Source organism: Falco peregrinus, unplaced genomic scaffold (genome assembly GCF_023634155.1).
Source record: "Falco peregrinus isolate bFalPer1 unplaced genomic scaffold, bFalPer1.pri scaffold_42, whole genome shotgun sequence".
NCBI lineage: Eukaryota > Metazoa > Chordata > Aves > Falconiformes > Falconidae > Falco > Falco peregrinus.
In genome coordinates, this window is record NW_026599609.1 from 1287510 (window position 1) to 1313838 (window position 26329).

Sequence of the window (26329 nt, forward strand, 5' to 3'; positions counted from 1 at the left end):
GATTCACTCTAGAAAAACGTGACTTCAGCTTAAGCCAAGTGCACCCGTGTAGAGGAAGTGGGTTAGTTTTCTCTGCACTTGTCTTTTTCAGGCAACGGCATAACATTCTACACAATCTTTTGGTAAGCAGGAAATTTTCACATTCAAGTCTAAACTGGAAAGCTAGCAGAAAAACCTCCCTGTGCTTAGCACAGGAACTTGACAGCTTTCAAGCCATTACATTCAGGAGTTAGGAACACTCCTCTTTTTCCTTAAAAATGCCCCTAACAGTGACACATTACCTTGTTTAAGTTCTTTAGCGATTCTTTCATCTAGTTCCTGCCGTACCTAGAATTATACAGAAAATATAGTTAATACTTTAACAGTCACATTTTTCTAATATTAAACTTCTAAAACATTCTTAAAATCCACACATAATGAGAGAAAACCTAAAAATATAATTCCAAGTAGACACACCTTGGTTTGGGGTTTGATTTTTCTTGAAGAGAAACTTTTGGTCAGTCGGGCTGCAGCCGCCTCATTGCTCAGCAACGTTAACAAAACAATTTGTAACTCGCCAGCTGGATTATTACTGGGCATTTAACAAAATACACAGGAAGAAAGCAAGAAAGCCTAGCGCAGTTATAGCAGTGAAGGTACGGCTGAAGTTTATCATCAAACACACAAACAGGATGTCAGCTACACGCCGAGATATGTACAAATGCCACCCACAGGGACAAATCAGCCAGTTGAGGCTGGCTTCTGCAACTTCACAGAGAGAAGAGCTGCACCAGCAGCTGCTGCAGGATTGACATACACCATTTGTATAGAAAAAAGCGTGTGCCAATATTCTTCTTTTCTCCACCTTAAAATGGGAAATTGAAAGAGCTCCTACAGATGACGCCAAAACTTCTTTATTGTTATTGCAAATACCACGACACACATTTATAAAAATATAAAAGCACACACAATTTTTTCTTGCAAACTGTGTACTAAGAAAAACAACCCCAGCTACAGCTTCTACGCAGCGAGTGCTGTGGGGTTTATTATGTAGCTGGAATCAGCCTGGATCACTGCAAAGGAGCACTTACCCACTTTCTAGGGGAGAAGAGGCGTATTGTTACCAATTAAGTTATTCTCACTTATGATTCTGCCTTCAGAAGCCTTCACAAGAAGGAATCACATCTCCTAATTTAAGAGTCACAGTCCAAGCGCTATATGCTGTTGTTTACATTTGATGATACTTGCTACTCCTACATTTTTCCCCATCAAATTTGTGACACACAGGAGTGAATTTCCAAACGGATACCATACAGCTTCCAGGGCTACGATGGCCATGAAGATGCTGCAGGGCTTGGACCTTGTGAGCTATATGCAGAGGCTGAGAGCTGCAACTGTTTCTTTGCTGGAGAACAGGAAAGCTCAGGGGACCTTATCTATGTGTCTAAGTACCTGGTGGGGGGAGTACAGAAGATGGAGCCAGACTCTTCTCAGCGGTGCCAAGCAAAAGAACAAGAGGAATAGGCACAAATCCAGATAGAGGAAATTTTAACACAAGGATTTTTATAATTATTATTTTTTAAAAAATTGTAAGCATGGACAGCCACTGGAACAAGTTGCTCAGAAAAGGTTGTGGAGTGTCCATCCTTGGAGATGTACAACACCTGGCTGGACAGAACAGTGAGAAACCTGCTACGGCTGACCCTGCTTTGAGCAGGGGTGAGGTTGGACTAGATCATCTCTAGAGGCCCCTTTCCACCCTCACTCCTTCTGTGACTCTCTTGATTTTAGTACTGAATTCCTGGGGGAAGGAGCATTTATTTCATGAAATGAGCAGACCCACCTAGCAGCATAACAACAACAAGAACGGAAACACTGCACAGGGTACTCGACAGGACAGAGAGAGCAAGAGCCTCAGGAAGGAAACCACTCTGCTTACCCTCACAAGAGCAGCAGTAACAGGCAGTAACTGCAAGGGTCAGAGGAGCGGGGCTGTAAACCAGCGAAGCGGAGGGAAGGGTGCTCTCTCTCCAGGAACACAGGGAAAGCTGGGACCAAATTCACCGGATCCTGCAGGAGAAGCACCCCTCTGTGATACTTCATTGAAATACTCTGTGCCAACAGAGCTGCATGAACAATGGAAAAGGACCCCCCAAATCTCTAATTGTTTTCAAGCAGGTACGAGCAGAAGCAAAATCCTGGGGAGAAAGGACCCCCTAACTCCTGAGACGAGACACAGGTAACAGAGAAAAGCAGGAAAACTAATGCCTAGACCAAAATACGGCCCAAACCCAGGACCAAGCCCAAGCAAAGTCGTAGTACTTAGTGGTGTTAGAAGAAACCACTTTCCCTGGTTTCCTGAGTCTTCACAATGACTAGAAGGTCCACAGGACCCTCCGCAACATGTACAAATCAATCAAGAGAAGAAAAAGGTCTTGTTTTCCTCTTATTCATTCCATCAACGTCTTTGTGATTCTCATCCATGTCTGAGGGAAGAGAAATAGGTGGAAATAAAGCCAACACACTGATTTCTGAAAAGGGAATGAATGAAGAGCCAGGCAAAATACACCTCCGAGGACCTTAACTTGCCTCCACTTTTCTCCTTCCCCCCAAACCCCTGGGAAAGGCATCACAGCTGAGTGTCCCAAACCTCCTGAGCAGGTACTTCTCACCTCACTGCACATCTCTTCAGGCGGTAACACACCAGGTGTTCATTTGCAGCAGGCACCTTCTCAACAGTTCTTTTTCAGAAAGTGGTGTTGACTTACTACTTATCCACACAGGCTGCTTTAGCACAGAGTAAGCTGGATCCTGTAAGACTCCGTGAAATGATGCTCCGAGTCTGGAGTACCAGTACTGTTCTGAAGTTGAGTTCCTAGACACAACTGCTGCGACCACCAAGAACTATTTGTATATCAGAAGTGGCAAGGAGGGTAAACCAGCCTACTCCTAGAGCTCAAAGTTCCATTATAACAGATTAAATCCATAGACTATCATCTCACAGACGGTTAACTACCACCGAAGCCCTTGCACTACACTTCACAGACTGTTAACTACCACCGAAGCCCTTGCACTACACCTCACAGACGGTTAACTACCACCGAAGCCCTTGCACTACAAATACATAAAGCAGAGAAGTCCCCTGCAGCAGTCATTCTTTCACTTGGACAAACTAAAGTTCAAAATATGCGCAGTGTTAGGAAAATGTGAATACATCAGTAAGTTTTAATCAAAACCTAACAGCGTAAACAGACAACATTTCCAGTATAAAATACCATCCCAACATTAAACAATGCTGGCTGCAAACCTTGCCATGTATCTGGCTGCAGAGAAGAGAGAGGGACAGATTTTTGATGAAGGAGCTGAAGAAGGAAGAAAAATGGCCTTATGTTCACAGGTCTTCAGTGAGAAACAAGAACGTGGCCTACATGTAAATGAAGGAAGTAAAAAAGCTAACAACAAAGACTGCTACAAGAGCGCAGAAAGCCAAATCAGAAATGGAACAGAAATTGAAAGATGAAGAGGAAGCAGACATTTCCCTTCCCACATTAAACTGGTTTCATTTACCCACTGATTCACCCTGGTTGCAGAGTTCACTGTTCTTGTCTGTCAAGACACGCACGTTCATTTTCACCAGCCTTTGGCACAGCTGTTAGGATTTAAGCTTGACATTTGTTAAACCTAACAGCAGGACTCCAGTCCCAAAACCTCCTTGCAGCACTTGCAGGAGACATTCCTTGCCTTAGTCTACGGACTAAGGGAGCAGGTCTGAAATGCTGAATTGCTAGTTGCTACGGTCACTGTCTAATGACATGCACAGAATTTGTCAAGTACTTGTAATTTATTCCACATTACTGAAGCTCTAATACAAATAAAAACCACCAAAAAACCCCGAAGACATTTGCATGGGATTGGGATTCTACTGGTTAATAAGCTTGTGCCAATATGAACTTTTTTCTATTTTTAAAGATCCTTTTGCACTTCAAGGTTATTCATTTCTGTAGCGTATATATTTGATAAAGGGGAAGGGGCTATACTGGAATGGAACACATTTCTTTATGCTCTTTTAAGAATAACACGCTCATTTTTTACTGAACATGTGATATTACCATCTTCAACATGTACGGCTCTATGTGTAATCACTGATAGTCATGCCTCATGTTTAGGAAAGCGGTGCAATCTTTCAAGCCTTTAAACACCAAATTCCTTAGTTAAGTCTAAAGAAGAAACTGTGTCCACTTGCTAGTGGAGCACTCCTTCCTCTTGTCAGCATCATTTACCAGTGTTTCCCAACAGCTGCAGGACCAATGATTACCATCATTTTGAATAAGAGCAGTGTGAACTATTTTCACCTCTTTGCCCCTGAAGCTATTTCAAAGCTTGTGCACAAACGAAATTTACACAAACATCTTCCTCTTCAGAATGGCTGGCATGTTCCCTACTTCCAATAGCCTTTCTCACCTTGAGGAAGCTACTACAAGGAACACCAAATCTGCAGAGAGCTTTGACTAAAAAAAGTAGTGCAAAAGGACTGCCTGAGGCACACTGCAATTTCAGCTTCTTAACTCCCTGTCATCTAGAGCTTCAGTGGCAGAAGCATTTGCCATCTCCAGCCAAGGCAGCACTGCGCATCCTGAATTTAAAGGCAAGGCAAATTCTGTAGAGGGGAACCAGGTTAGTGGCAAAACAAAGCTGAGGCATAACTGAAGTAAACAGTGAAGTGAAGAAAAGGCTTAGAGTCAGAGAAATTCTTCTGCTTTGAAAGAGTCTGGTGAACAGACAGAATACCAGGCAGCACAACCAGCAAAGCATTTCAAAGTAGACTAACACTATAATCTCTGATTTCTTCCCTCATGCTCCAACTTGCCTCCTGAATGGCACGGGACTCCTGCGGAAATGACAGCACAGACTGTGCATCTGGTGATTTTGCATTTGGAAACTGATTGAGATTTGCCACCCATTATTGTATGCAGAGGGATACATGCAGTTTTTCCCTTTTGTTACTTCCTGACTTCAAAGTCTTATGTTGCAATTCAATCCTCTTTTCTCAGATGCATGTTATGCACATGACATACTGCACCCGACTGAGAACAATTAAGCCCGCAGTTCTAAGCGAAATACTCGCCTAGTCCTCTAGCGACTACTGCACCTCTGAGAACTCAGTTCCTTTCTTCTGAAGGACTCCAGAGAAGATCAGGTTTTAAGACTTCCCTGAATACACTGAACGTCAGGTGACTCGAGGCTACAAGCAGTGACACTACAATTAGTCTCAGTCGTTCCCTAACTGGTGATTACAGGAAGAAATATCATAGAGATGTGCAGCTGGATTTAGTAACAGGGAGGTTATTCTTTTTTTCCTGTTTCTTCTTCAAAAAAAGAATCCACAACTGTTAAACCCTTTTCTTTTAAACTAGGACAGCTTTTTTCCTAGAAGTGGGATGGTTTCCTCCTTTGCCTTTTTCTTCTTGTAACATCTCGCTCCCATCTCTCTCTCTTTTTTCCCTGCCCTCACTTGCTCCCTGTCCCTCTTGTTCCCTTGTCCTGGCTTTCTTCTTACTTCAGTTTTGCAGTGGATCCCTGAATTTCGCCTCCTTTCTGCTGCTTGCGTGCAGAATAATCCCTGCAGGTGGTACAGTACTAATTGCCTCCCACGTTCTTTAGGTAGTGTTATGTCCACCCCTCTGACACAAACACCACATTCGCAACGATACAGAAAAGTTCATCTCTTAACTGCCGCTGCTACGCACTACCTACACACTGCTTTGTCTATTTTTGTTTTGTTGTTTGGTTTGGTTTTTTCTTTTTCTTAAACCAGGTGCAGTATGTAGACACGTTATTTTAAATGGATTCTTTCCAATGTAGGTGGGACCACTGAACCAGGGTAAGGCCTAAAGGTGACCAAATGCTTCTCACATCCATTCAACAACAGAATGTGCGAGGGACAGACACTGACTGAACAGGCAAGCTTGCCCATGCCTCAGTCCTATGCTAGGTGGGAAACCGATTACAACTACTGACATCTGTTTCCAAGTCTCATGATACCACGTTTACCATTCTGTGAGGGATGTGCTATCATGCTGACTGCTAATTACAGGGCATATTTTGACCAGAGGTATTGCAGAGGTTGCAGCTTTTTACCAAATTAGAAAGCTCTGTAGACTTCCTGAGGAGCAGTTACATATAACACCACATAGCAGGACCCACAAAATCAAATGCCTCCTAGGCACAGCATTCGTCCCGCACTCAAGTGAGAAGTAACGTGCCCTGTTCATACCATCCTAGTTTTGAAGCATCCCTTTGTTGGTATTGTACTAAAACAAGTTCCGGTGAAGAAACTGCTAGCATGAACATCAGTGAAGGAGGAAAAGGTGTCTCAAACAAAGAAGTCTGATGGGATTTTGCACTCATCATAAAGATAGCTGTTTTAAAAAAGGTCATCCACAGAATGGCTTGGGTTGGAAGGGACCTTAAAGATCATCCAGTTCCAGCCCCCCTGCCATGGGCAGGGACACCTTCCGCTAGACCGGGTTGCTCCAAGCCCCACCCAGCCTGGCCTTGAGCACTGCCAGGGATGGGGCATCCGCATTAAATTTTACTGAAGAGCTTATTTGGGAGCTTCCTATGCCACAGTATTCTTCACCACAGTTTCTCTTGCAAAAGAGAACTTGCAAAAAAAACCTGTTACGCAGTTCATCATTTAGAACTCAGTATTTTTTGGTCTTTGAGCGCTTCTGGAAATTTTATAACCCTAATGACCAGAAGTCTTCATTTCTACCACCTAGTTGTATACTGGTTTGATGAGCAATTTGGTTTAGCATATTAGAGCATATGGTTTGGAACTAGAAAGGGATTCTAACTTTAGACTGAAAAGCACAACCTTGCTTACAGATACTCTTCAACACTAGTTGAGACCAGTATTTAAAAACGCTTACCTTAGCCACATAGGCTTCAACTCTGTTTCTTGATGGTAACGTATTCCCGGTCGGGGTTAGGAAGCTTCCTCCTAGATTTAGACTTCTATTCAGTGCCGGATTGTTGCTAATATGTCCCAGTTCAGTTGAATACAGAACTGGAGCACTGACAGCGCTGCTTGCAATTAAAGGTTTGCTTCTATGGCACTCCTGAAGGAGCTTAGCGTTGGCTTCTGCTCATCTCTCATTAGCTCTGAAACATTCAGAAGCATACAAAGAATTATCTTTGGTAATAACACTTCCGCAAAGTTACCCTCCAGGTCTTTGACTATTATCTGACTTCTGAAAGTGGAAGGGATTAAGAGAGTTCAAAAAAAAATGTCCATAATTTGATCTGAGGTTTTTTGAAGAGCCTATTTCTAGGTAGCCACACTACCTGCAGGAAGCAGCAAGAGTTAACCAATTCTTTGGACTTCTCAGCATTAAGGCCTCAAAGCAGTCTGTGCACACCGTGTGTTTACATAGCTCTTCCTGAAAGGTACATCACCGGCGTAAGAACTCTGGGCTTCCCTTCCTTTCCCAAAGCAAGCTGAAACCTATGACATGCGGCTAAAATGGAAGCCAAAAGATTTTTGTTGTTCTTCTTCATAGCACCAAATGCCGTTCTCTGAAGGGCCTATCCTTATTCAAGCAGTAAAGGACATGACATTCTCTTTTCTGCCGTACTTAGAATAAGAAGAGGAGATTAGAGACTGGCAAAAAGGCTGCCTGTTAAAACAAACTCAACTTCAAAAATATCCTATTAATGCCCATGATCGGTGGTGTTACTGCTGGAACACTGAAGAGAAGCGAAGATAGTTCCAATGAACAGGGGGGAGCCTTAAGGTACTTTCATCACAAATGTGCTATCTTATGCATAATGCTGACCAGATGTAGAAAAGGTATTTAACGAAGAAAACTGCTTGAGGAAAAAGTAGTATCTTATTATCACGCCAAAAATGCATGGACTTACCCTTCCAGTTTATTTCCTAGGCACCTTCCATTTTTAACTTCCTCCAGATACAGGTCTTTGTACTTTTCCGCTTCTGCCTGTACAGATTCTTTTTGAAAAATACTGTCTCGTTGGGTATTTTTTATCCTGTCCAATTCACGTTCGAGGTCTCCAATTCTGTGTTCTAGCTGGCTTGTCAGCAAAGCATGACGACTGGCTCTGATTTGTTCTAATCTGTCCTGGGAGGCTGCCTGCATCTGAAGTAGATACACACTTTCAACCACCGCAAAGAAAAAGAGAACTCCCCTCGCCAGTCAATTGCACGTACCCAATTTCAAGGGCCCAGCTCTATTCAGCGAGGCAACTGTGCCTCCTCACTGCCATCAGCGACCAGGGCAGAACCCTGGAACTACCACACTGAATGATTCTTTTCATTCAGAAAGAACCCCCATCTTAGCACTATTCTTCATCAAAGCTACTGATGGAAGAACACAATCTCTGTAGGACAGGGCATAGCATTCCTCAAAGAAATTATGGAGATGCCGCACCCCCAGCCCCCACCCTGCAGCTTTGGTGACTTCTTTTCTGAGCGTTGCCCCTTGTGCAATGACTAAGGAAGATGTGTATGCCTGGCTGTGACAACTCTAAGTTGCAATACCCATTCAAGGATAAACAATGAGAACAAGACCAGTGGACAGTGATACCCCTCCAAGAACTGCAAAATGAAATTCTACCTTGGCAAGTTTTTGATTCAGGGCCTGCAGGCACACTGCACGCACATGAAAGCATCTTGCCCAACCATATTCCCTTCTCCCACTGCCCTTCAGGAAAAACAGAAGTACAGCGTAACACATGGAATCAGGCACCACCCCCCGCCCCTAAAAATGACAACCAAAACAGAAGTCTATAACAGACACACATAAGAAATGAACTTACCTGCAAAATCAGGTTGACTTCTTGCAGTTTTTGTCTTATTTCTTGTTCAGCTCACTCTTCCACCTCTCTTTTGGATTGTTCTATTTGGCTGCGATCCACCATGTTAGTCTCCATATGGTGTTTGAGATTAGCCACCTCTTCTTTCAGCTGGCTTTTGCTCTTCTCCAGTTCTTCATGGTTCCCACGCATGGTGGACAACTCCTCTCGCAAATCATGATTTTGTGCTTCTAGCTGCATGCCTTTTTTAGGCTCTATCTCCAGCTGCTGGGAAAGTTCATCAACCTGTAGACAGGAAAGGGGAAAAAACCAGGGAACTCAGAGGGATCTAAAATTAGTCAAATCTGTGAAAATTGGTAAAGGAGTTGGCCATCAACACTGTATTTACCATCTGCTGATTCAGTGTTAAAACAAAAGTGATACCAGGCTCTTCTTTTAAAACAAGAACAGCTTTCACATAATTTCTGACAGCATTCCTCAGGTTCCCATCCTTCCTCAGTTCTGCAGTGGGTCACGGACCGAGAGGTACCAAACCAGCGGCATGACACCCGCAGGGCTAGGCTGAAAAGCACCAGGGCTATTCTTCTGCGAGATGTTCATACGATCATAGGAAATCAAACACACCCATACCCAGTTACATCACAGCCACATTCTGGTTTCATCAGAAAAAGAACCATGTGTCACGCTTCAGAGGAACTGTCACATGCTGTCACACGGTCAAAGCTTTGTCACAGAACTGACAAGGCAAGAAACGGGTACCCTTCTCTTCCATTACGCTAAACGATCTGGAAGTAGCGGTTCAGAACACCGCTTTTGCAGCAGTGGTGGCAGAAGACAGTCTCTTTAGGTCAAAGCTGCAGTTTGTTTTCAAAAGATTTCCAGGAAATATCAGACTTCCCATAGGTCCCAATGGTCAACTACAGCTCTATCCCCTTCTTTCCCCCTCCAGAAACATCCATCGTCTATACCTATTAACCATAAAACATGATATCCCATCATCTTTTATTTTTAAAAAAGTGGGGGAAACCAGCAGAGTCAACACTTGAAAGTCTCTAAAATACGTAGAAACTTTACACTTATTTAAAATTGCCCAAACGTAATTCCATTCCCTGTCATTCAAAATAACTCTTCCAACAGGAACACAAATATGCTGCTAACCTGTGAACTAAAAATGAGCCACTGTCAAGGCAGTTGACTCGTTCTACAATAATATCTTCTAAAAAGGAGCATAACTTTGAAACACAGCTATCTCAGTAATGAGCGGAGAAGCAGCTAAAGGTCACATGCTACCGAACGGCCAGAGCAATGCAGGAGCGGGCTGGAAACTAGGACCACGCGTGGCAATCGGTTAGCTGAGGGGAATGTGCTCGAGCTTGTCTAGACAACAATTAACATGATGAGGCATGTTTGCAGAGCACAGGGGAGTGGGAGACGGATGGCGCCAAGGAAAGGTAACACCTTGCTGTTAATTGCTGGTAGTTAACCACCAATCAGGGATTGCCTAGGATGCAAGGCTTAGCTTCAAGAACCAATTAGTTTGAAACGCGCAGCTTCTGAAAGTGTATAAAAACGTGTGCTTCTGTACAATAAATTGACATTTGCTTGCATCAAGCTGCGTCCCGTCTCTTCATTCGCCGCAGAGCAACCTCAAAACCATTTGTAGGTCTCTAAGACCAGGAAAGACGGACTGAGTCAGCTACTAGTAAGCAACAAGTTACAGGGTTTCTTCCGCACCACCTCACACTGCATTGTGCCCTGGGAAGCAAAGACACCATTCCGAAAAGCAAACCCCCACCTGCCTCCTGCTCAACTCGTGCCTGAGACAGGCTTCAGGGGGTGACCTTGGGCAAGGCCAACTGCACAGAGCTGTTCCGAGTGATGGTGGCGTTACTCCCCTCTTCCGAGAGGGAATGCATCCGTCGGAGCCCGACGATGCTGCCACGGCCTCAAGCTGCAGCCAGGCCTGTGCTGGGCCTTCACTGCTCTCAGCCCTGACCCTCACCCATGGACGTGACGGCCCAGTAGGACTGCAGACCTGCCCATCCCTATGGACCGGCCTGGTGATCTGCACTCTTGGCGCACTCTGCTTACTGTCCCCAGAACTCTTCTGCTCTTCTTGGTGAGGGCCTGTGGGGCTGATCCCTGGCCTGTGTGGTCACAGACCCTGCCAGCCTTGCTGTGGCTCTTGCTTTGCCCTTCCTCTGCAGGACAGCCTACCCCTGATGTGCCCTCGCAGATACTGCTGTGTACGTAACACTTCCGTCTTTACCCCTAAGAGCTACATCAGTATTACAGTCGCCTACTACTGTGACCATAGAAGGAACATCAAAAAACAGCCAAATAATTTCAGAAATACAGCCAAGAAAAAAAGTCAACAATATGAAAAGAAGTATAAAGAAAGAACAAAGGTTTCACAAGAAAAAACACCACAATAACCCAAACAAAGCAAAGCTCACCTTTGTTCTTAATCTGCCAATTTCATTGACCACTTCAGAATACCTGTTCTTCACTTCTCCCTGCAAATTAAGCTGGGACAGTCCCCCTCTCTCCTCATACACCCTTAGTTCCTTCGTAGCTCTGCTCAGCAGCCTCTTCAACCTGCACAGCAAACTAGTCATGAAAACAATGAAGCAAAGGAACAAAACTGGACTTTTTCACATACTCTCATGTAAACAGCACAGACACCACTTGCTTTATCTTTAACGTGCTTGACACACCAGGAATTACCAGGAAAAACCAGTATTCCTGTGTCACATACACTTGGAGAGTCCAGATTTCACCTGAAAAGAGGAATGAAAGACTCCCTTTTTCCCAGGAGAACTGCAGGGCTACCTGCACCTGCAGTTGTTTTGGCAGCTAGTGAAAACTAGGGGCTGGTGTACAGAAGTACCTTGCAAGAACTAACACGAGGCCGGCATCTGCTCACAGTTAGGTACACCTATTTTTACACTAAAGTTTAATAAAACATGACTTCTACGCAGGGATACCTCTTCACCATGCTAAAAAGCCGTCCCTCTTACAGTCTTTCTGCAGATCGAGGTTTCTTTTCATTTCTTGGGCCAGACGTAGTTCAGCTGGGCGTTTCAACTCTACCAGCTTCTTCACTTCCTTTCTTTCACTCTCACATCTTTCTTTTCTCTTTTGAAAGTGTATCACACAAACAGAGCACAGGAAAAATACCTACGTACAGTCTGTGCATCTAGCGCTCTCCACAGAGAAGCTGCCGGACGTCTCTATCCGTTAGCCACGTTCCACAGAATGCCACGGGACGGAATTCCTGAGGATATTCCATCCCTTCAGGTTTCACATCAAACAGACCAATACGTAACTACAGAAACAGATGCCCTCGCTGAAGCAAAGGCCATCCTCTTCTAGACATAACAGGTGGAAAAGATGCTGGAGAACACTTTTGGCAGTGCCTCTGCTCATAGTAGGGATTACGTAGGTATGCACTTCATGGGAGAACATGGATCCATCCAAAGCTTTCATGGGATCTTCCAGCAACCAGCAGGCAGGGGCTTGTGGAGGAATCTGATCTTTTGGAGTTCTTCAACATTTTATTCCCCTCGGCCATTACCTCCACCTCTTCTGTGTGGCCATTTACTTAGCCACATGCTGGTTTTCCTCCTCTTGGTGTTTTCTCAGCCACACCAGAGGAGAGCTGGCAGCTGTTTTGACTTTGTACTTCCATTTTCCCTCTACAGAAAAGGAGAAAAGGGGAAGGCTGTCCCTTGGCAACTGGCAGGCGCTGCTTGTTTCCCAAGCACTCGTTCATTTACCCAGCATTCCTTCAGTATGTTTTTCGGCAAGGCTTTTAAGCTCCCGCTACGCTGAAAACATACAGCAGCTCCTCCACACACGCACTGGAAACATCACGCATTTTAAACCTGCCCAGAAACCAAGGGGTCAGAAGATGACCACACAAAATCCAAGGAAGAATTGGGAACTGTGGCCTTGCTCGATGTGCTCAACTGATAGCAAACCACACTGGGAACTCTTCCCAACAGAGCCACTCCAGAACTTACACAAGGATACCCATCTAGCTTTTATTTGCTTCCTCCATGACCCCCAAACGATAAGGTACTCGCAGCCTGAATGGCAGGGATAACAGAAAACAATGATACGTAAGAACCTGACCAGAAGGTGCATGTGGTTCTCCTGGGTATTGGCTCGGTGCCTGGAGAATTTTCTGGGCTCACCTGTTGCAACAGTTCAGCCTTCTCCTCGTCCAGCTGAGCAACGCGCTCTTCAAGGTGGGATCTTGACTTCAAGTGCTCCTCCCACGTGCTGTGCAAGTCCTTGGATGTCAGAGCCAGCATGTTCTGCTTCTGCGTCTGTGAAAGCAACAGTGGCAGAAGAAAAAGTAAGGTGGCCGGAAAAGACAAGAGCGCAGGAGAATGCAGTAACTTACACAGAAACAGGCCTAAGCTCTCCTCCACCCATCCAAGACCTATGGCCAAGGTTGGCGTGGAGTGTAAAACACACCTTAGGAACCATAACCAAGAACAGCAGCTGGAGCTGGTGGGAAGAAGGAATACTCTAGAAGCGACAGGATGAGGTTACAACTTTGGGGGATAAGATGACATGCACACACACACAGAATCACCCTACAGCTTTCCTGCAAAGCTCCTCTGGTTCCCTCTATACTTCAGTTTTCGTAAGAACACTGCAAAAGGTGGTGCAAAAGGACAACATTCGCTCCTGCTTTCAACAGCTACACTCAGATTTATTCATATAGTTACAGACATTAACTACCTTAGTTTTCACCGTTTTTTCCAACTCCTTTTGCAAGCGCAGCTTGTCTCTCTCCAGGTCACTGTGGTAGCGCGTAGTAACTTCAAGTGAAGCTTCTGGCATAGATTGCTTTTTAAGTGCAGCAGCAAGCTCCTGCTGCAGTTGTCCAAACATGCCCTAACGAAACAGTTAAATTAGCATGAAGAAAGTTCTAAGAACACGAAATACGCCTTTAACTTATTTTGTTATACGGTTAGACCTGTCTAGATTGAACCCAAAAGTATGAAATTTTGCCTGCCACCAGCAGGCATCTGCACAGATGATGACCTCTCGTCATCTTTCTCAGCTGAGCACCTTTGACTATCAGCAGCTGTTCATGAGGATTCCTGTTTCCTAACACATAAAAAAGGCTCAGGTATTGTTCTTCCTTGAACAATACACAGGAACACACTGCAATCGGGTATTTTTTTCTAACAAAACCCAAAGAAATCTGTTGTGATCTAAGAGCCACAGTTTGACTGCAAATATTACTCCGGTGACTGAAGGCAGGACTTTGTGTTAGATTGTTCTTTCTTCTGTTTCTTCACTGTACAAATACAATTAAATGAATACAAATATCTGAAAGCTCCTTTGAGATACACTTTAAGGGTATGTTGAATCACATCCTCTTGTAGTCTTCTTACTCAGCTCGTTTTAGAAATACTGATAGATTAGGTTTACAAAAATCTGGATAGCTCATATATATATATAGCTATATACATATACACACACACACTCTCTCACATGATCTTCAAAAGGAACCCATTATTTTGGTAGTAAGAATACAAAGCAAGTCACAGTTTACAATGATTGACAGTACTGCTGGAGTGTGGCTACACATCACAGAAGAGAAAGCTTAAGGTCACCGTCTGACATGAACTTTGAGGAACAGGCAGGCCCCTCAGAACCCTCAAAACACATACAGAAATCAACAGCTGGACATTACTAATACTCTTCAATCTTGATAGCAGCTTACAGAGAACCTCTTTTTTCCCCTCTATAGAAGCTTCATATAAATCTGTCCCCAACCACTTCACTTCTCTGCATCTTCATTTCTCAGCCCTCGTGTATTGGATGGTTCCTCCTTTTATACCACTCTCATTCATGTCATCAGTGCAATACTTACATCAAAACCATCAAATACTTTAGACTATTCTATAGGGCATAACATGGACTAAGGAAAATAGATGGAAAAAAGTTCTAGAGAAGAATCACCTTTCTTGATCAAAGCTTAGACTTGGGTACCTTTTTTCTGTTCTCTGCTTAGATCTGAGGACTAATATCCCCGTTGCCAAAACTTTCCGCAATTCCGAGGGAAACATAACAAACCAGAACAAATGAGTATTCTTTGGTCCCATGCATGTAACTTACACCGGATACATTGGAGGAACAAACTAATTTCAAGAACGGACAAACTTTAAATTGTTCTTTCTACGCATATACTTTACCTGTCTTTCTACTACGTCAGTCTCGTATTTAAAGACTTGTTCCCTTAAATCAGTACGCTTGGCATTTAAATCCTTGTTTCGCTCTTCTATTAGATAAACTTGCTTTTCTGTATCAGCTCTAAGTTTGTTGAAAATGTCTTTAAAACGCTCCTGCCCATAATCCGCTATTTTTTCTTTCATGATCCTCTTGTTCTGCATCTCTTCCCATTGCTGATGGAGTAAAAAGGTTTTCACTCTGGAGCTGGGCCAATCGCTCCTGCAGGGACTCCTGTTTTATTACAAGTTTGCTTACTGGATCTTTCTCAAGTTGTCGAGCATGATCACATTCCTTTGCCCGACACTGGCCTTGACTTAATTCTTTTTTGTCATTTCTAAAAGCAAAGCTTTTTCTCTGAGCATTTGCTTCAACTGGTGAAGCTCATTTTCCAGCCTATTAGCTTTGCTTTTAGCTTTACACAGCTGCAGAGACAAGCTCTTGTTGGTTTCTTGCACGTCAGAGAGGTCACGATGGAGCTCGACTTGCAAGCAAAGGCATTCATCACGTTCTCTGGGAAATCTTCGTTCAGCATTGCTTTTTGATGACAAATGAAGTTCAAGTTCTTGAACTGCAGCGTTCAGGGAGGAACGCAATGATTCAATTTCTGTCTCTAGTCTGTCTTTGCTTTTGTTTGTCTGCTCAAGTTTGGAAGTCAGCACTGCAGATTCTCTCTTTACTAAGTCCAGCTCCGCGTTGAACTGAAAAAACATTTGTCTTAATGCTTCCTTGTGCAGTTTAAGTTCCTTTTTGAGAGCTTCATTTTTTTCTTTCAAGGTCTCATTTTCCTTTAAATATTTTCCTTGTTCCTCCTGGTGCCTAAGTCTTACTTGAGTGAGTTCTAGCCTTAGCATAGCAATCTCATCTTGTAGCAACTGATTCTTGTACAACAGATCCTCTTCTCTATCAGTGCTGGATTCCTGAATGACAGGGAAAATGAATAAAGAGCCAATTGGGAAATGAATCTACAAAAAACCTGCAGCAATAAACTGCATTTTAACATTTCTAGTACCGAAGCATGACTTCGAAGATGAAGTTTCAGGCAATAAGCTACTCTGTGAACCCATGCACATGTACAACGTACGTACCCAACGGAAGTGCAACATAGCCTTAAAACCTAAATGAACATCCCAAATATACAGTTACGGTTTTTTCCCCCCTTAAACCAGCAACCAAAGCTTTTAAAATGACAGCGCTTTCTTGTATGTGCATGCCTTTATAATACTGCCTTTAAGGTTGAATTAGTTGTGCTACAGCTCTGGTAAAAACAAGGCCAGAAAGGGTATTTTCCTTCTCAAATGTCTTCTGAACACTTATCCTTTTGTATTACTGAAAGTTAGCTATAAGACTCAATCACCCCCGGAATGCAATAGTCCTGTATATTTCCTCTTTATTGTATGTATAACTTTTTCCCACTTAAACACATTCACCCTACATTTATTGGGCAGCACAGCCAAGAACAAAAAGGCTTCAAGGCACTGCACATTCTTTAGGAAATTCAGTAAACTCTTTTCAAGATCTTTTTTAATACAGTGTTTATGATTGCTTTTTCTCCTCCAGTTACTCTAACTCTTACAGAGAGTTGAATTCATTGCTGATAGTCGATCATAAAATTTTAGTTATGTGGAGGTGGCAAAGAAAGGCATACTTGAAGTAAGTTCAATAAGGGAATAACTAATTAAAAAATAAAAGCAATGGAAACACAAACACTGTCAAACAACTTTCTTCCTGGTCAACCTTGCCATAGGTAGCTAGGTGTTTCACTGCTAGAAAGCCTAAAAAGCGATGACAAAATGTCTATGAAATGGAAAATAACAGATAGGTTAAGAAACGGTGTAAATAGTGTCTTCTATTAGCTTCCGACTTGCACAAGTAATTCAGGTACATACAGGAGTGATGCTGCTTTCCAGAACTTTTAGACATAAGAGAAAACAAGAAAGGAATTTACCCAGATAAGTTACACTGGTAAACAGTAAATAAACATCAGGAAACAGAAAAAGTTATGTAAGATTTATTATGACTTTAAAACAAACATGGTGAAATGTAATTTATTAGAAAAAAAATCTGCTTACCTCTGAATTTTTTCCGATAGATCTTCTTGTCTCTTCTTCTAGTTCCTTTTGTCTCCCAAGGTGGTTGTTCAAAATTCCTTCTTGAAGGGCTCTGGCCCTCTTTTCCTGAGAGCGCTGTCTCTGTGTTTCATCACGTTCCTCTTCAACCTACAGTAATACAATAAAACTGCTTGCATCTTAAGAAAAAACAGAGCTAGCAATACATCTTCCCATGCTCCCTTGCATACTTGAAAACATTTTTGATTCCCCACCGTTATGATAATCCACCTATAAATAAATAAATTTAAATTTTCTTATGAAAATTTAAGAAGGCGAAATACAGGATGTTTTGTAGTAATTCAAAAAAAGGTCAGGCTTTGCCTGAAATACAAATGAAACCTAAATTTTGAAAAAGGAAAAAAGGAATAATAAACTGCAAAGCAAAAAAAAAAAAAAAAGAACAGCCCAATTGTGAACCAACTGTACTCTACTGTCCTCAAAATTTGACAACTGTTATCCAACGCCTCTTCCGTGAACAAAGCGCCTCCTTCTCTAGGCATACTGGAATACAATTGAAAAGAAGCAGAAAATAAGACAAAGAGTTTAATTCATTATTTAATAGACCTGTTTCAAGAGCTTTCTCAGTGTTCTTAACTCCATTTCTAAATTCCTAGACTGTAACTCAAGTTTCTGTTTCTCCTCCATCTCTTTACAACATTGATCTTCTTTCCTTCAGAGGTCTTCTCTCCTTTTCTCACACAGCACTTCTACTCTGAGCCTCTTTTCTTCTTCTTGTTTCAAAGAAGATCTGGGATTTAACGGAGTATTTGAGAAACAAAAGCACTGATATAAAAGTAGATATTCCACATGATGAACTTGCAGAGACAACTCAAACCATAAAAAATGTTAAACGTTTTCAGAGTTCATATTTTTACTGTACTTTTCAACTTTTTAAAGAATTCTAACTTCATTCCATTGTGCATGGTATCAGTTGTACAAGATACAGAAAAAAAACGTTGAGTGATTTATCAGTTATTTGTAAGTTTGTATAGGGAAACACACACCAGTGTGCACACTTCTATAATAAAATTTAAAAAATCCATCTTCATATTACAGCCATTTTGCTGAAAAAGGAGTTTGTTGTCTCATCAGATCAAAGCATCGCAAACTTTTACTATGGTTAGTATACATTTTCTTAGTATACTGAGCAGTGCCTACACATTACGGATTCAGTGACCAGAAGCAATACTGGTGAATCAGCACGCCACTTATCTATGGCAGACCCAACAATTATTCAGCAAGCCTTCTGTAAGTCTAAAACAACTGCTGACCACAGGCAGGACAAGCAGCTTCCGTTTACTCCAGAAGGATGTCAGTGTTCAAAACCAGATTCAGAAATGCATGGGGTTTAAGCTGAATACGATTAAAAACAGTTTTAAACCCCAGTCGGATCTACCTCTGGGAGAAACTACAGCAATTTCATTTTGAAGCTGACTTACAAGGAAAGCCTTATGGAAGGTCAGCTTCTTTACCAACTGAAACAATCAGCAATAAGCACTGACATGGTAAAAAACGGTCCATGGTGTGCCCACGGTACCCAAACAAGCAAGCAGCTTTGTGTTTGATCATTATTTTGACTATTTTTTCCCATATACTCGCAACAGTCAACAAGAAAAAAAAAAAAAAAATCAAGTGTCAGCGTAAGGGAAGAACTGCCAATTGAAAGCCTGCTTTAGAAATTCTGCAAAACAAGAATCAACCACCACTAAAATTACTTGAAAGACTGACAGAAACATTTGTATTTGAATGGCGTATATTGCAAGGAAAAAGCTTTACATGTAATTTCTAGGGTAATTTCGCAAAAAGTGTAACTTTTAAAGTATAAATTTAACGCTGCTTGGAGAATTCACTTAGAATGAAAATACTACTTCTTTATACTTGACAGATGCTTGAGGATTTTGAACACCTGCTGAAGTCAAACCCAGGCCAAGCTGGGACCGGCCTCGTCTTCCTCGTACTCCCCTCCCCCGCGCTGGGAGGCCCAACTCCCCCAGGCCCAGCTCCCGCAGCCTCCCCTCACAGGGCTGGTGCTCCTGCCCCCGCGCCAGCCCGGCATCTCCCTGCCGACCTCACACGGGCTGGGCAAGATCTCCTGGGCTGGGCGGCCAAAAACCGGACCCCGGGCTCGAGACACAGCTCAGCAAGCCCTGAGGAGGGGTGGGCACTCCCTGCCCCCAGTGCCCTGGCACTGCTGCCCCCCAGACAGCCCAGGCCGCTGCGGGCCGCCCCAGCTGCCAGCTCACGGTGGCTCCTGCTGAGCTCGCGCTCTGCCTGGGCCGCCTGGCCCTGCTGGGCCAGCTCCCCAGCCACGCCATCCCACCGGGGATCACCACGAGGAGATCTCCCCTCCCAGGCCAGGGCTCTGCAGTTGTCCTTGCTCAACTGCCTACGGTGCCTGCTGGCCACCCCTGTCGGACGTGATGTCAACAGCGATGAGAAACCTCACGCCTCCGGGTCTAGCTCAGGAGTGTGGGGAAAGGGGCAATCCCAAACTTGACCTTTCCAACAAACAAACAGGTAAGCAAACAAATGCTCTAAGCTCTGCTTTGACTTGCACTGGGTGGAGTTACCAGAAATCCTAGTATTATAGGCCAACTGAAGCTGCGAGGACAAAATGAAAAAAAAACCCACACCCAACCACCTCGCAAATCTCTCTTATAAATCTGATTTCCCCGTACACACTCTCTTGCTCTTTTCTTGCTAGAAAACAAAGTTAGAACAACATCCAGAAGACTGTACATGGAGCTGGTATCCGGACGTTTTTCCCCTCTCACATTATGTACTTCATAGCATAACTGGCTCACGGGATTCAAAAAACCCAAACCCAAAAGCCTGGGAACTTCTCATCCTGTTGCCTGCACCATCGGTGTCTTTCGGAACAAAACCACTGACAAGATAATACATTATCAGACCACAATTTACATACCTAAGGCTTTGGATACCCCTTTTCCATTCCGCTTCTTGGTGAGCCGACACGGATTTCAAATCTTGAGTCTTCTCCGCTCTGAACTGTGACTCCTCCCTTTCATCTTCCAATTTCCTTACTTCTCTTGAGAGCGCTTTATACCGATTTTTCTGACGTTCTATTCTCCGTTCATATTCAAGAAGTATGTTTTGCATTTTCAACAAAGTAGCAGAACCTGTTTCGAGACAGAAAAGACACAAAGCTGCACAAATACTGCCCAATGTATAAGCTGTTCAATGCTTTGCTGTATTAGGTGCAGGTGGCAGGTTAGTGGGAAGGTCCCTGTGAGAAGAAGCCAGGGGTCGCCCCGTGCTGGCCATGGACGGTTTCGATGGACCCACCGCAGGGCACAGCTGAGCCTCTCAGCCGTGCTGGCAGCTCCTCAGGAAAAACAAATGTAGGAAAGGGCGAAACCACCACACGGGCAGAGAAGGGGAAAAGCATGTGAAAACCAGCCCCGCAAACGAACACCCAGGTCAGCGAAGGAGGAGGGAGAGGTGCTGCTCCAGGTGCCAGAGCAGAGATTCCCCTGCAGCCCCGGAGAGAACCATGCTGGAGCAGATACCCACAGCGCAGTGCTGCGGAGGACCCCGTGCCAGAGCAGGCGGATCCTTCCCGAAGGACCTGCGACCCATGGAGGGCCCAGGCTGGAGGAGATTTTCCCCAAAGGACTGCAGCCTGGGGGAGGACTCACACTGGAGCAGGGAAAAGGGACGAGGAAGGAGCAGCAGAGAAACTGCTACGTCCCGACTGCCGACCGCAGCCTCCCCGCGCTGCCTGGGGAGGTGGCAGGGAAGGAGCGCAGCAGAGCTTGAGCAGGGGGGGTGCCGACGTGTCCTTCTCAGGTTTGGGGTCTTTGTTTCTCACTATCCAAATGTATTTTAATCGGTGGAGTCTGTTTTGCCAGTGACAGTCACTGGGAAGTGACAGCCCTGCCTTCACACTGACCCACCAGCTTTTTCGCCCCGTTTTGTCAAGGAGGGGCAGTGGCAGCACTGGGGGGGGAGTTTGGCCTTCGGCCAAGGTTAACACTTGCCTAATGAAATTTTAGCATAGTCTAAGAGCCCTAGTAAGTGATGCTTATGTTTATATAATGCCTTGTGCATATATGCAAGCATCTTATGACAGTTGAAATTTGTTATATATATGTACTTACTATTTTTAAGCAAAGCCATTATTTTGCTGTACTCTTTGTCATTAGCTGTTGAGGGGGGTGCTGGTTGTGGCTGGGATAGTGTTAATTTTCTTCGCAGTCGCTGGTACGGGGCCATGTTTTACAGTTGTGCCGCAAACAGGGTTGGTAGCACGGGGATGTGTTCGTTATGGCCCAGCAGCGCCCACACAGAGCCAAGGCCTTTTCTGCTCCTCACCCCACCCCACCAGCGAGCAGGCTGGGGGTACGCAAGGAGCCGGGCCGGGACACGGCTGGGACAGCTGACCCCAGCTGACCCAAGGGATGTGCCATGCCACGCGGCATCATGCTCAGCATATAAAGCTGGGGGAGGACGAAGGAAGGGAGGGACATCCAGAGTGATGGCACTTTGTCTTCCCAGGTATTTGTTATGCGTGACGGAGCCCTGCTGTCCTGGAGATGGCTGAACACCCGCCTGCCCATGGGACGTGCTGGATGAATTCCTTGCTTTGCTTTGCTTGCGTGCGTGGCTTTTGCTATTAAACTGTTTTCATGCCGACCCATGAGTTTTGTCACTTTTCCCTTTCCGATGCTCTCCCCCACCCCACTGGGGTGGAACAAGTGAGTGGCTGTGTGGTGCTTACGTGTTTAGGTGTGGCTGGGCTTAAACCACATCAAGGGGATATAAAGAAGAAAAAGCTCTTGCTGACTTTTGATGACCGCATTAGAAGGAGCTGAACTGTACTTTGCAAGAAACTGCTTCTCCAGCTCTGACTAGACAGAGAACCAATGATAACGTAAGGCACATCGGCTGGTAATGCAGGCAACATCTCAGGTTAGGTGACAGTTTCACAGCTTTTGAGGGGGATCTCTAGTCACAAAGAGATACTATATCAAAATATGAAATTAAAATACTTAGGAGTGCCTACAAAGAAATCATGTTTTAAGGGGAACTTGTAACAGCTGAAGACAGAGACTTGAAAACATACCCGTATGAACCACGCTAAGCTCTTCCAACAGCAGCATAGTCTCCTTGTAGGCTGAAGCTTCTAACCGGACATCCTCTGAAGTTGGGTCAGATGAGTGAGTTAAACCAGGGCCATCAGTTACTTCCATTTGTCTGCTGACCTACAAAAAATACAGTACTTTCTGTAATTCCACTGTCTAGTAGTACAGACCATTACAAATGCAGGAATGATTCATTCTCTCCTTCACAGCCCACAGATTTGTCTCAAATACAATAAAGCTGCGTACCAGCAGCAATTTGTACATCTGGTTGATCACTACATAAACACTGCTCCCATCGAAGTGATTAAAAGCTGATAGAGACTGTTTACCAAGAAACTAGTTTTACAGTACCTCGTTCCTTTCACTCCTGGTTGTTGCTGCAGGTCTAGAAAACAGAAACATATTTCAGTACTGAAATGCTTACTTTGCATTATGAATAATACCTACCGTAGCTTTGAAAACTTAATTGCAGAACTGAATTGAACTAAAATCTGGCATAGTAACTTTGCTAGATATAGTTCAAGACTGAAACAATTATTGTGTGCTATTAATGTCTACTGGAAGGCTAATTTTTCCGCAAGATATTAAGCAAATAGTTGAAATAACTGTTCCCTAAACTTCACGCAAAGTGACAGAAATCTTACAGCTACAGACATGGAGCTATACGGTTACGTGCATTCCCTGTTTAATACCAGGGGTTCAGCTCCCTTCAGTACTGAGAATCCTTCTCCTACAGGTCAAAGAACTGTAATTTTGGATTCTCTGGTGTCCTGCGTCTGGCTGGGATGCAGTTTATTTTCTTCACAGCAGCCCACACAGGGCTGTGCGTTAGATTTCTGACCAAAACAGTGTTGCTAACACACCAGATTTTTAGCTAGGGCTGAACAGCGTCAACAACTTCTCTTTCGCACTTTGCCACAACCCACACAGGTAAGTTCAGGGTGGGCAAGAAGTCAGGAGGGAACAGCTGCAAGAGAAAAGGTGGAGCGGGGAGCAGGGCAAAAAATCCTGAGTACCTGCAGTGAAAAAAACTGAGATACCTCACCCTTTTTAAACACATGAAATACTTCTATGCCTGTGCACACACTCATGTAATTAATCAGAATTTGTGCACGTGACCTCGTTGTTGACTTGGCCAGCATGTTCAAAAGCACTCTAAACAAAAGTGAAGTGTTTGTCAACACAAAGCGCATCAGGTAGTCACAGGAAAGAACAAGAAAGAACAAGAAAGAACATCAGGTGGTCACATGAAAGAACAAGAATCTTCATAGGCGTCAGGTTTACAAAAAACCTAAACACACAACAAAAACCCAAACTAGCCTCTAGCTCTCAGGCCAATTTTTATCATTAAGTAAGTTTTATTTTCAACATTCCTTATATGCATACCTTCCTTCATCCTCAGATGTTTCACTGGAAGTGCTCTCATCCGGTACTTGACCATGATTGCCACTGGAAGAGCTCATCTGCTGATGAGCCTTCTGCTTTGAAGGCTGTCTTTTACTTTTCTTTGCACCTTTGGCATTCAGGGCAACTTTACTGCATTACACAGAAAGAAAGAAAGAAAATCACCAAGTGAATAGGTTTATAAAAAATATTTCTGTGAAACAGACATACTTAAGATGATGTCCAGAAACAACCGAGACAAAAAATATCTATGATAAAATCACAGACTTGACTGTAAAGATCGTGGAATATGCCCAAGTATTTAAAACCCTTCCCCTAGGAGTGAGGGGGACACGTGGAATCTGAGCTAGATCCAGGTTAAGCTGGACTATATCCAATAGCCACGGTACAGAAAGCACCTAGAGCAGAGATTCCTTTGAAGGACAGACAGAAAAAGCTCCTGCTTAGGTCTGCATAAAAATACGTGTGCCTTCTTTAGACTTTTGAGATTGGTTTGGTAATATCATCTTTTCCCCTCTCCTGACAAAGGGCATATTAACTTAATGAAAAGGAAAACACCAACTGCACGGAGATCACTAAAATCACCTAGAAAAGGGAGCAGTAGCAAACCCCAAGTTCCTACTTTTCTTTTCTAGGTGGCCTTTTCCTACAAAAATAACTGCTTTTTCCAGTCTTCAGTTCTGGTTTTGAAGATGCATTTTACCTCAGTGTTGACATGGAAATCACAGGAATTTAGGTGGGGGTTTTCTTTTGGTTTCCCCTTTTCTTTTTTTAGAGCAGGCAATAAATTTGAACCTCCATCGTGCGCTTCATTTTGTCAAAAAAGAATTTTTCTTCTTTTTTTGAGAAGCAGTGGACTACTCACTATGGCTTTCACCACTGAGGAAACTACTTCAACTACCACAGTATCAGAAAACCTAAGACACTTACATAGCACTACATATAAGAGCTAGAGATTATCTCCTTAGCTTACCCTTTCATTGGCACTTTAATCAATTTTGAGCTCTCCCCAGATGAAAAACTCCTTTTGTCTTTTTCTTCTATTGTGTTTTCACTCTCCATTTTCAAACAGTCATTCTTCCTTACAGTAATCTTTTGTTTCATTTGCTGATTAGTGATGTTATTTAATTTATCCACACATTCCTGTTTTGCCACGGTCTGCACTTTTGAACATCTTTGTTTGCTTTTTTCCTTCTTAACCTATAAAAACAGTTAAGCTTCACGTATTTCTAGAAGACAGAAACACCACATCCAAGATTGATTAATTCAGGGTTTACCCCTGAAATAATATAAAATGATTTTTTTTAATTCATAGAGAAGCATTTTCACAAAATTACACTACAAAGTGTATTATGCCATTGAAAGTACTTTGAATTCACTCATCATGCAAGACATAACAAAAATACAGCCCTTAGAAAGAAAACAATAGTGTCTCTTAAAACAGGAACAAGAAAAAAGTGAAAACATTACTGATGGACAAAGCGTTAGGAGGACTGCCAATGTTCGTTGTAACACCACCAGAAAAAAATCAAGTGGATCTGCGAACAAGGAGAGGAAAGAAAAAAAGATCCCAAACCCACAAACACAACTGGTTTCACAGGAAAGAGGAATTTTAGTGAAAGGCAATGAAGACACACCACGCAGATAGCACAGCACATGAATTAGTAGTCAAGACCCTGTTTAGAAGCTATTTTCATTCTTTGATTCAGAATCAGAACTGATGTAATTGTATGGATTTCTTTTTATGGCAATGAAGTGATAACTACTTGCACTGGAACCAAGTGCCACCTATTGTTAAACTGGAACAATAATGCATTCTGTTTTCCAAAAATGGGGGAAAAGACAACTCTCCACTGCCCTCTTTATTCACCAGTCACCTATTTCCATTAGAACAAACCCCAAGTTTGTAGGAACCATCTCCCCTTCGTGACGAATAGCTAAAGTGAGCAGCACCGTTGATCCGGAGCGAGATTAAAGAGTAGCAGGTGAACCACCTCTTCTGGCAGCTGTACCTTCTCTTTCTCCAAAGCCAGGAATACTATTTGCAGCATTCCTACCTTACCCTTAAATCTTCCCGTATCTTGGTTTAGTTCTTCATCAAGATTCCTTTTCAGCATGACACATGATTGCTGAGCACTTGCAAAAAGACTTTCCATTTCTGTTTCTCCTATTTTGCTGTCAATAAAGCAGTCCCTGGGAACATCATCACTAAATCCAGAGTCTTTTCCAAGTTCCCTCTCTGTTACAAGAAGTGCATTTTCACCACGTGTAGGAACTGTCTTATTTTAGGAATAATATTAGAAATGTCATCCAAAAGACTTGTTTTAAAGCTGTATCTCGGGGAGTATTCAGGACCTCCCACTGCATTTCTACTACTTCCATTTTCATTCTCTTCCGTTTCCATAGGAGGCGCTTTTTTCTCTCTCTCCTTTTGCTAGAGGCATCTTTGTATCACTGATATTGGTTGTGCAATCTTCTTCATCTGTACTCCAGGTATCTTCCATGTTTGCATTTCAGTTATCTTGATCAGAAAGGACACCAAGACTCGGATTACAGTTTCCATTTTGGGTACTTTTCCACCTAGCCTAAGTTTAGTATCTCCAAATTCACCTTTACTTTCTAAGCTGTTAATTGATTCTG

General features: G+C 43.4%; 1 pseudogene; it reads right to left on the reverse strand.

Moving 5' to 3' along the window:
* LOC129783464 (ankyrin repeat domain-containing protein 26-like) overlaps positions 1 to 26329 on the reverse strand; it is a 70247-nt pseudogene that overhangs the window by 2032 nt on the left and 41886 nt on the right.